Source organism: Aristolochia californica, unplaced genomic scaffold (assembly GCF_029961685.1).
Source record: "Aristolochia californica isolate CCGP_79_NKW_82.1479 unplaced genomic scaffold, dmAriCali1.0.hap1 SCAF_10, whole genome shotgun sequence".
In the NCBI taxonomy this organism is placed as follows: Eukaryota; Viridiplantae; Streptophyta; class Magnoliopsida; order Piperales; family Aristolochiaceae; genus Aristolochia; species Aristolochia californica.
In genome coordinates, this window is record NW_027181771.1 from 22,623,152 (window position 1) to 22,632,243 (window position 9,092).

General features: G+C 38.0%; 1 pseudogene; it reads right to left on the minus strand.

Annotated features, from left to right (window-relative positions):
• Positions 1 to 4,766: 4,766 nt before the first annotated feature.
• On the minus strand, positions 4,767 to 8,115 carry LOC137942905 (uncharacterized; annotated as a pseudogene).
• Between the last annotated feature and the right edge of the window lie 977 nt (positions 8,116 to 9,092).

The following is a 9,092-nucleotide window of genomic DNA, read 5'->3' on the forward strand; positions in this document are numbered from 1 at the left end:
TGTTTTATTTCATGGTGAAGATCATTTTTCTCTTCCTCTTAAAGTTTTTGGATGTACATGTTTTGTTCATGTTACTTCACCTCAAAAAAATAAACTTGATCCTCTGTTTATGAGATGTATTTTTTTGGGTATGCTCGCACCTAGACAAGATATGTCTGTTACAATCCTACCCTTTGGAGGATGCTTGTATATCGGGATGTGACTTTCTTTGAGGACACCTCCTTCTACTCCTCACAAGATGCTCCTCCAGGATTGACATTTCCTCCTACCACTCCTTGTCTACTTGTGCCTTTCAATTTTGATATTACTCTACCCCCTGACGCACCGGTCGTCCCCTCACCTGTGGAGTTGTCGGATCCACTAGAGATAAGTCCTTCTCATCCTATGTTTGGGCTTGAATTTTATACTCAACCTATTGCTTTAAGAAAGGAACGTCGTTCCTGTACTACGTCTCACCCTATCTCCAATTTTATGTCTCACCATCGCTTGTCTTCTAAGTGCTTTTAGTTCCTTTCATCTATTTATTCTATTTCCATTCCACATTCCTATCAGGAGGCCCTGAAGCATCCAACATGGAAGGCGACCATGGATGAAGAAATGCATGCCTTATATGAAAATCAAACCTGGTCCTTAGCGTCACTCTCAAAAGGAAAACTACCGGTTGGTTGTAGATGGGTGTTTTTAGTGAAACATAACCCGGATGGGTTGGTTGCTCATCTTAAAGCTCGGCTCATTGCTAAAGGTTACACTCACTGCTATGGGATAGATTATGAGGAGACCTTCTCTCTTATTACTAAATTGAATTCAGTGCGTATCATCTTATCTATTGTTGTTTAACTCATCCAGGCCCGTATATCAACTCGATGTCAAAAATACCTTCTTATATGGTGATATACATGATGAAATTTATATGGTTCAACCACCAGGTTATGTGGTTGAGAGGGAGAAAGTATGCCCATTAAAATTTTTTTATATGGGCTTAAACAGTCCCCTCGGGCTTGGTTTGGTAAATTTAGTCAAGCGCTTCTACGATTTAGTTTTGATCGATGCTCGGTTGATCATTCAGTATATTTTAAAGATATTGTCAAAGGGAAAATATTATTGGTTGTATATGTTGATGATATTATCTTAACCACTGATGATGCTCATAGCATACAAGAAGTGAAGAATATGATATGTCAGTAACTCAAGACTAAAAATTTGGGTATGCTTAAATATGTTTTGGCCATAGAAGTTCTTAAATCCAAACATGGGATAATATTGTTTCAGTGAAAATATGTCCTAGATCTCCTTGAAAAAATGAAAATGAAGGTTTGTCGACCAGTTGACACACCTATGGATACAAATGTAAAATTGTGTGCCTTCAGTAAAGTTCCTAAAACACGGTATGTGCAAAACAATCATAATGGCTGACTAGTAAACAGGGAGCCGACAGGTAACACGGTCAGTAACTTCGGGAGTTATTTAATTAGTTTTATATTTTCTTTTCAATAATATTTTAATTTCCGCTTGTTTGTAATATATAAATCTCTATAGTATTTGTTTGTGTTTAATTCCGCATATAAATATATTTGATCTCCACAATATAGTGTTTATCTTATACTTGTTTTGTAATCTTAACAGTAACTGTTTAGAATACTGTCATATAAATAATATCAAAATAGTGCTAAATAGGATAGAGGTTAGGTAGTTAGTATTATTCGGCTACACTTTGAGGTAGAAAACGAAACAGAGTTGTGCTCTACCCTGCTGAAGCAGCCATGGAGCCGCATCGGTTGACATGTATGGCTTGGGGATCTCTGAAAACCACGAGGTCGCATGACAATTTAGCCCATGTGGTGTTAAGCCTGCAGGATTAGGGTCAAAACCCGAATAACATTAAGTAGCAGCAAAAGTCATATTGGGCCCTACTAGATTTTATTTTAGGTCTCTATTCTAAAAGGTCTACTATGAAAGCTTACTATGGCGTGATTAGGAGAATAAGAGAATTAGTCAGTAATAGGAGAGTAATTGAGAAACAATGGTATCAGAGCCAAGGATTAGCTTTGGTTCTTTCTGTTTAGGTTTACATACTCCCAAAACAGTTATGACCCAAAAACGGTCACATCCCAAACAACATTTGTAGATCACAAATGTACCGAAGACCTCAATCAGTCAGAAGGAACTTCACGGACCTTCATATGACACAATGTTAAAAACTGTACAGACCCATGTTTATCTAATAATAGGCTATCTACATGGATGACATGACAAACATAATCCAATATTAAATAATATAATGGATTTAGTAGGTGATATTCATCATAGTTTCTTTTTGAAAAGTTGTTGTGAGAAATACACTACAAAATATGTTGTCTTCCTATGCCTAGGAATAGAATGCGACGTTAATGAATAAGTAAAAAAGCTCAAGAGAGGAATAAAAGCCCATCTTGAGATATTAAAAGGAGGAAGTACTCAACCTATAGTAAATAACCTCATCGATCTACAAAATTTTGTGGATCAAGAAATTGATCACTCTAGGATTCTAGTACCTATCCGAGAGATGAAAACTAAATTGGTTAATAACAAACCAAGCAGAAAAGAATTACAAGAAGTTATTTATAAAATAGCTTTAGTAAAAAATCAACAAAGTGTAGATAAAGATTGTATTATACGAGACATCTGTGCTTTAACTTAAAATAATGAACTAAGAGAACTTGTTATTCAACATACCTCTCCGTTCATAACTTTATATCAATTGGAACAACTTCTTCAAATTTTATTCCAAAAATTAGAAGAGACAACTTCTCAACTAAAATTCCTAAATGTCTGATCAAATAGGAATGAAATGTACTTCTCTTCAGAATAATATTCATGTACATCATGAAACATAGGGAGAATACGAAGAACATCCTAACCTTATGCAGGATGGACAATAGTGGACGAACAGTATCCCAAGGATAACTAAAGTCTACAATAAAGATTGGATTGAGTTCCAAAAATTCCTTCGTCTTCCAGAAAGAATTATCTGTAGAAATACAAGATACTGACTCAGGTACTTTCTACTACAGATTATTAAGTGAATCAGATTTAGCTAAGCTAAAATGATTCAAATGTGTCCATTATGGACTAGTTCATATAGGATTAGACCCTTTAATAAGAATTAACCAGAATTTACCCTTCATAACAGCTATCATAGATAACTCAGTGAAGAATAATTTTGAAAAAACCTTACTCGAAGGAGTTAGAGAAAACATAGGTTTAGGACCAGTTTCTTTTACAACCTGGCCCAACCTACAAATATATTTAGACGACAAGCATATCCACGATACCTCGTCCCTAAAAATCTACACAGATAACTGGTCAAAAAATGGCATTCAACCAAGAAGAAGAGTAATGCGCATAATCATATGCGTAGTTGCAAGGGGAATCAATACTGGAAAATTTCCAGTTAAAGATTCAAAGAAAATTATTGAATTATCCAAAAATATTAGATTTTCTGAAAACTTGACCATAGAAGAACTCAATCCAAGAGAGTAATATGGCCAATAGAATGGGTAGTTCATTCTCAGGCTCCCAAACACCTTCCCCTCTCCTGGAAAACCATAAAGAAGATAGAAGGAAAACTAGTGATTACCAAAGCTAGGCCCAACTTTTCCCTCAAACAGGATAGGTCCTCTACCTCTTCCAGTAGACCCTCCACCAGTTCCCAATTCGAAGGAATAGGCAATCCAAGGCCCAATGCATATGTTTCACTTCACATCGATGATGGCACATAGCCCATATAAATCCTTAGGCCATCAATAGTAAACAGTGACATAGTCACCTATTCCAACCAAACCTTAGTCTTATGGAAAGACCCTTACTAGGTTAGAAAATGTTGTTGACAATCTACAACAAAAAGTAACTTTTCTCTATGATGAACATAGTCCTAAAGAAATAATAAAATTTCAAACTTTCGTAGAAAATATTCTAGAAAAAATTGACCATGGAAACATTCCTATTTTATTTAAAGAATTAATTGAACTAAAACAAAGTTTAGAGAATCTAAACAAACATAAAATGCAAGAACTTTTAATCAAAGTCTTAGCATTAAAAGAATATTTAGGTTCTCCTTCCAGTCCATCAAGATATAAAACCCCTTTTACACCTTGGACTCCAGAATGATCTATCAGTGGAAACTATTAGATCGTTTAGAAGTATACAAAGAAGACCTAGCAATCGCTCTACAAGAAAGAGATAATCTTCAACCAGAAGACGATATAATCCCATCCCAAGTAATGTATCATTATTGGTGGATGAGACATAATGATCGAGCTTAAAAAATAAGATGTAAGATCAGACGAATAAAAAGAAAGCTAAATGCCATAGCTTTATAAAATGAATGAGTTTTTTTATTTAACGGATATGGAAACTCCATTACCTTTAGGCTTTCCTGACATTACCGGATTGCTTAAAAAACTAGTGTACATTGCACCATGCATAGCACCTAGAAGGAAAGATCCAGAACCGTCAGATTTTAGGATCTCTTCCAAAGCATCATCTTCCACTGATGATGAAGTTTATGCAGAATACAATATTTTCGGTTGACAGCCGATTTATTATGTTCAAGAGGAAAAACCTTCCTCTAGTAAACAAAAAGAACAACGAGACAATGAATCCAAAGCATGGGACTCTGACGAAGTTGTTATAGAAAATACAAAGAAAAAAGACTACTCTACTAAAGACAAAAAGGCAAATGATCTTGGTAAAAGATTTAGAATGCTTCAAGGCGGCAACACCAGCCGTCATGAAGCAGTAACTTCATGGGTACGAGATACCTACATGGAAGATAACTTTCAAGACATCACAACGGACAACTCTCGAGAAAGAGAAAGTTACTCCCACTCTAAAATATCGTTAGGGGGACAAAGGTATTCGAAAAAATATATTAATGTCGATCCTTCAAATGCTACTAAAGGATGCCAATCGATAGATAGCATACACCCTTTTGGATTTTATTTCAACTTGGATTGCCCCAAGGATGGAGAAAGAGTCCTTAAAGAATGGTAAAGAAGTATGACCAATGCCGCTAATATGCATGAATCTTGGGATAAAGATTCAACATTTAACTTCTTTACCCATGTTTTACAAGGAAATGTAGCTCATTGGTGGGACAACCTTTCCAAAGGCCAAAAAACCTCTACATCAACATCCATAGCCTCAATCCCGATAGGATTAGTTGCTAAGACATCAAAAGAATTTTTAGGAATACATCCTACCCTAGAAGCTCACGACGAGACTACTCAACAAAGAAAACGTTTAGAAACTCTCCAAAAATGAAACAAGATACAAATCTGTAACATATGTTTTTACGACAAGTATTATTTTGAATTTGCAAGTTACTTCTATAAACTACAAAAAAATGATTAGAAACCTTATCTGCCCATCTTTTATTCAAAATTTCAAGAACTTTTTTGTTAAGCACCTAGACAATACTACCCAAAAGACCGGCCTGTTAGGAGCGGAAGGCATAAGTACTTAACCCAGGACCATAACAACACACCCCGCCCGCCCGAGCCGATGACCACAGCGGCATTAACACAGCAACACGACCGGGTCAAGGGTCCCGCCTGGGGCTTACGGTCCACCTGCGCACACGACCGTGGGGACTCAAAGTTGGGATGTAGTGCCTGCTCTGATACCAAATGTTAAGCACCAAGCCAATACTACCCAAAAGACCGGCCTGTTAGGAGCGGAAGGCATAAGTACTTAACCCAGGACCATAATATGTCGTTGCGGTCCCGGATTTGACACAAGGATTCTTTGGGAGGATCTGGGATCTGCCACGGGTTACGGGTCTTCCATGCATTACTTCAGGGATAGTAGGAAGACATGGAAAAGACGAAGATCAATGGAGGATGAGAGAATACATGGGTTTTTGAGGAAAACCCTAACTTTGAGATCAAGTAGGTGCTCTCAAGCCTGTTTACACTAGATTTAACCTAATTCTAAATGCTTGTCTTTCTCATTACTATTACTCCTTAAATAGGGTTCACCCTGTTAGGGTTTAATATAAAATATTACAAAAATACCCCTATAAATAAAATATTCCCAAAAATACCCTTGTGGCCTAAACTGAAATAAAATAAAGTAAATTAAAAAAAAAATAAAATACTAATGTTATTGTGTACATAACATTACTCCCCCTAGAAGAACGACCTTGTCCTCAAGCTCAAACGTAGGGTCTGTGGCAACATCTTGTTCTACAGCCAGATCTCTATTCGTCTGAATGAAGTCAAAAATATCTACCGAGCTGTTCCCCACGTACTGTGATATTTTGCCACTGGAGGACACGAAGTACAAAGTAGGGTAGCCCTTCACACCAAAGGTACCAGTTGGGATATCATTTGCAGTGGCATCAATTTTGGCACTAACAACATCCTTGTCATTTTGAAAGGAGACAACCACTTCATCCAGTATAGGTAGTAGTTTCTGGCAATGCCCACACCATGGTGCAGAAAACTCCAACAAAACATTGTGCCCAGAGTTTAGAACCATCTCTTGGAGGCTAGCAGCAACAACAACCTGGATTGATGCACTATTAAATTCTGGAATAGGCGCTGATATGCTGAATGGCTCAAGTTTACCTTCCGTGTATGTTGTCAACCAAGAAGCAATGTGGTCAGGCTCCAACTTTGCTTTGAGGAATTTCTCTGCCTCTTCATGTTGTATGATAATGAGAGGCACCTGGGCCTCCTTAAGGCCAAAATACTGGAAGGCACCTTGGGCTGCTGCAACCTCACCTAAAAGAAAGCCTATGCCATCACCTTCAACTAAAACTGGGAAGTTTTCATAGTCCGCACCTGTGAAGTCAGGAAAAATCCCAACAATACTTATCATTACCACATCGATGATGTCACCAGCATGTTCTGCAGATTTAATTTCAGTTGCTGCAGGGCCCACTTGTTTCTTGAGAGATGCTATAATCCCATTAGAATCCCTGGGACCTTTGGAATCATCAATAGTCTTCCCTCCATTGCGCAGAATCTTCAGTGTGGGAAAACCCTTCACATCATATAGATGTGCAAGTTCTTTGTTTGTCTCTTCATTGGCATCAACCTTAGCGAGAGCAACTGGAGGGTCATGGCTGCTCAATATAGATGCAGCTTTCTCATACTCAGGAGAAAGATTCTTACAATGTCCCCCATTGGGAAAGTTGCACGGCCTACCCATTTCACTGCCTGTAATGTGCTTGTAAGCTCCAGTTTTGTAGTGTGTGAAGTCCTCATATACAGTAAAAGCGACCTCCACAGAACCATTGACATAACTCTCAGCCATGAGGTCTACAGGAGCTGAACCGATTCTGTAGGCCTCAACACTGTAGTGCTTAGATTCTTGCCAGAGCATGTCCTTCACAGTGCACCTCTTTGCACACTTAGGGGTGGAATACACAGGTTCACATCCCGGATGTCCACAACCAATGTCATCACAATAAGGGTCACTCTCTTCGGTAACAACTCCATTCTGAACAGAGTACTGCCATGCACGATAAGGAAAGCCCCCATCACAACCATATCCACACCTAAAACTACAGCATGCTAACGCATCGTTCACAGATAGAAAAATGCTCACAGTAAGATGGACGCAACATCGATCTGATAGCGATTCTACGACACCAAATGCCTAACAAGAGCCACAGTGTCCCTGAGCATCAATCATATACTCCTCAACTTTTGCAACAAAATCATAACAGAATCTGACTATCATGACATTAAACCGTCCTTCCAATTCCATCTCCCTTGCTGAATTCATCTTTTGATGGTTCCAAGGGAGTGAATGGTTATTCTGGAGCAAGACAATTCCTTCCCTAGCAGCCTTAGCAGCAAGCTCGATATGATCTATGGGGCAAACATCCTCTTTCCCAAGGGAATTGTAACCATCAGGGCTTCCATAAAAGAAACCACGCTTCATTAGAACAACATAGAGATTTCTCAAGGCCTTGTCCACTTCTGTTTCCCGGACTCTGCCATGCTGGACATCAGGGAAGGAGTAGTTGGTGTAATAAATGCCACAATCCAGATCCAAACCAGCTTCTAAGGTTTGTGCTACTGCATCTTCTGGTTCATCATTCAACCAGTTGTGACCATGGTGCATGACTTCAAGTGAATCACAGTCGGCAACAATGTATCCATGAAGAGCTCATTCTCCTCTGACGGTTGCAGATAAGAGCCTGTTATCAGCACAAGAGGGAACACCATTGATGTGATTATAAGAACACTTAACACCACTCAGATCTCCATCCTTCACACATATTTCCAATGGATCCTTGAATATCTCGTGCAAGGCCTGGGCTGTTACCTTGGCATCTCCCTTCACTCCCATCTCCCTTGCTGAGTTCTTCAGAGCCTTCCCAATATCCCCCTCCTTGTCATCAATGTTTTATTCATGAAGGCCCTCAACGGTAAGAGCAGCAGACAATTCATCCATGAAATTAAACACAAGGTTGCTAATTGAATGATGGACAAGAACACTGCTGCTGGTCTCAGTAGGAGAAGAAGAAAACGACAGCCAAATTTTTTTTGCCATCGTTCCCAGCATCCCCAATTCTATGTACCTATCTATGTAAGAAAATCTCAAATAGTCTTTAATTATTAGATTTCAAAATATAAGTCCAAGGTAAATCTTGGATTGGTTTTTCAAATCAAGGGTTGTACTCAGCTCAATGGAATCAATGGTTTGAAAGTATAGCTCATGCGTAGCAGTAGTCTAAACTTCAGTGATTGATTTAAAAGTACAATGATACTAGTTTAGTAATCTCAACCAAATACAATTTAAGATTTAAATGTAAATGCATGTATATACTTGAATTTTGAAATTCTACCCCAAACTTCTAATACTATGTAAAAACCATTTTAAATACCCTAATAAATCAACACACAAGAATGTATAATGTGATTAGAAAATAAGAAGCTCAAACAAGGGGCTGCAAAACTAGTTTTGAGTGGTAACCATTCAAACAATCAATCGAGTATTGATTCAAATATGATCTTCAAATCAATAGGCTCACATTGAACAATCATAGTTCTAAGTATTTAAACAAAATTTAAAAGAAAAAACATTGATACTATTAT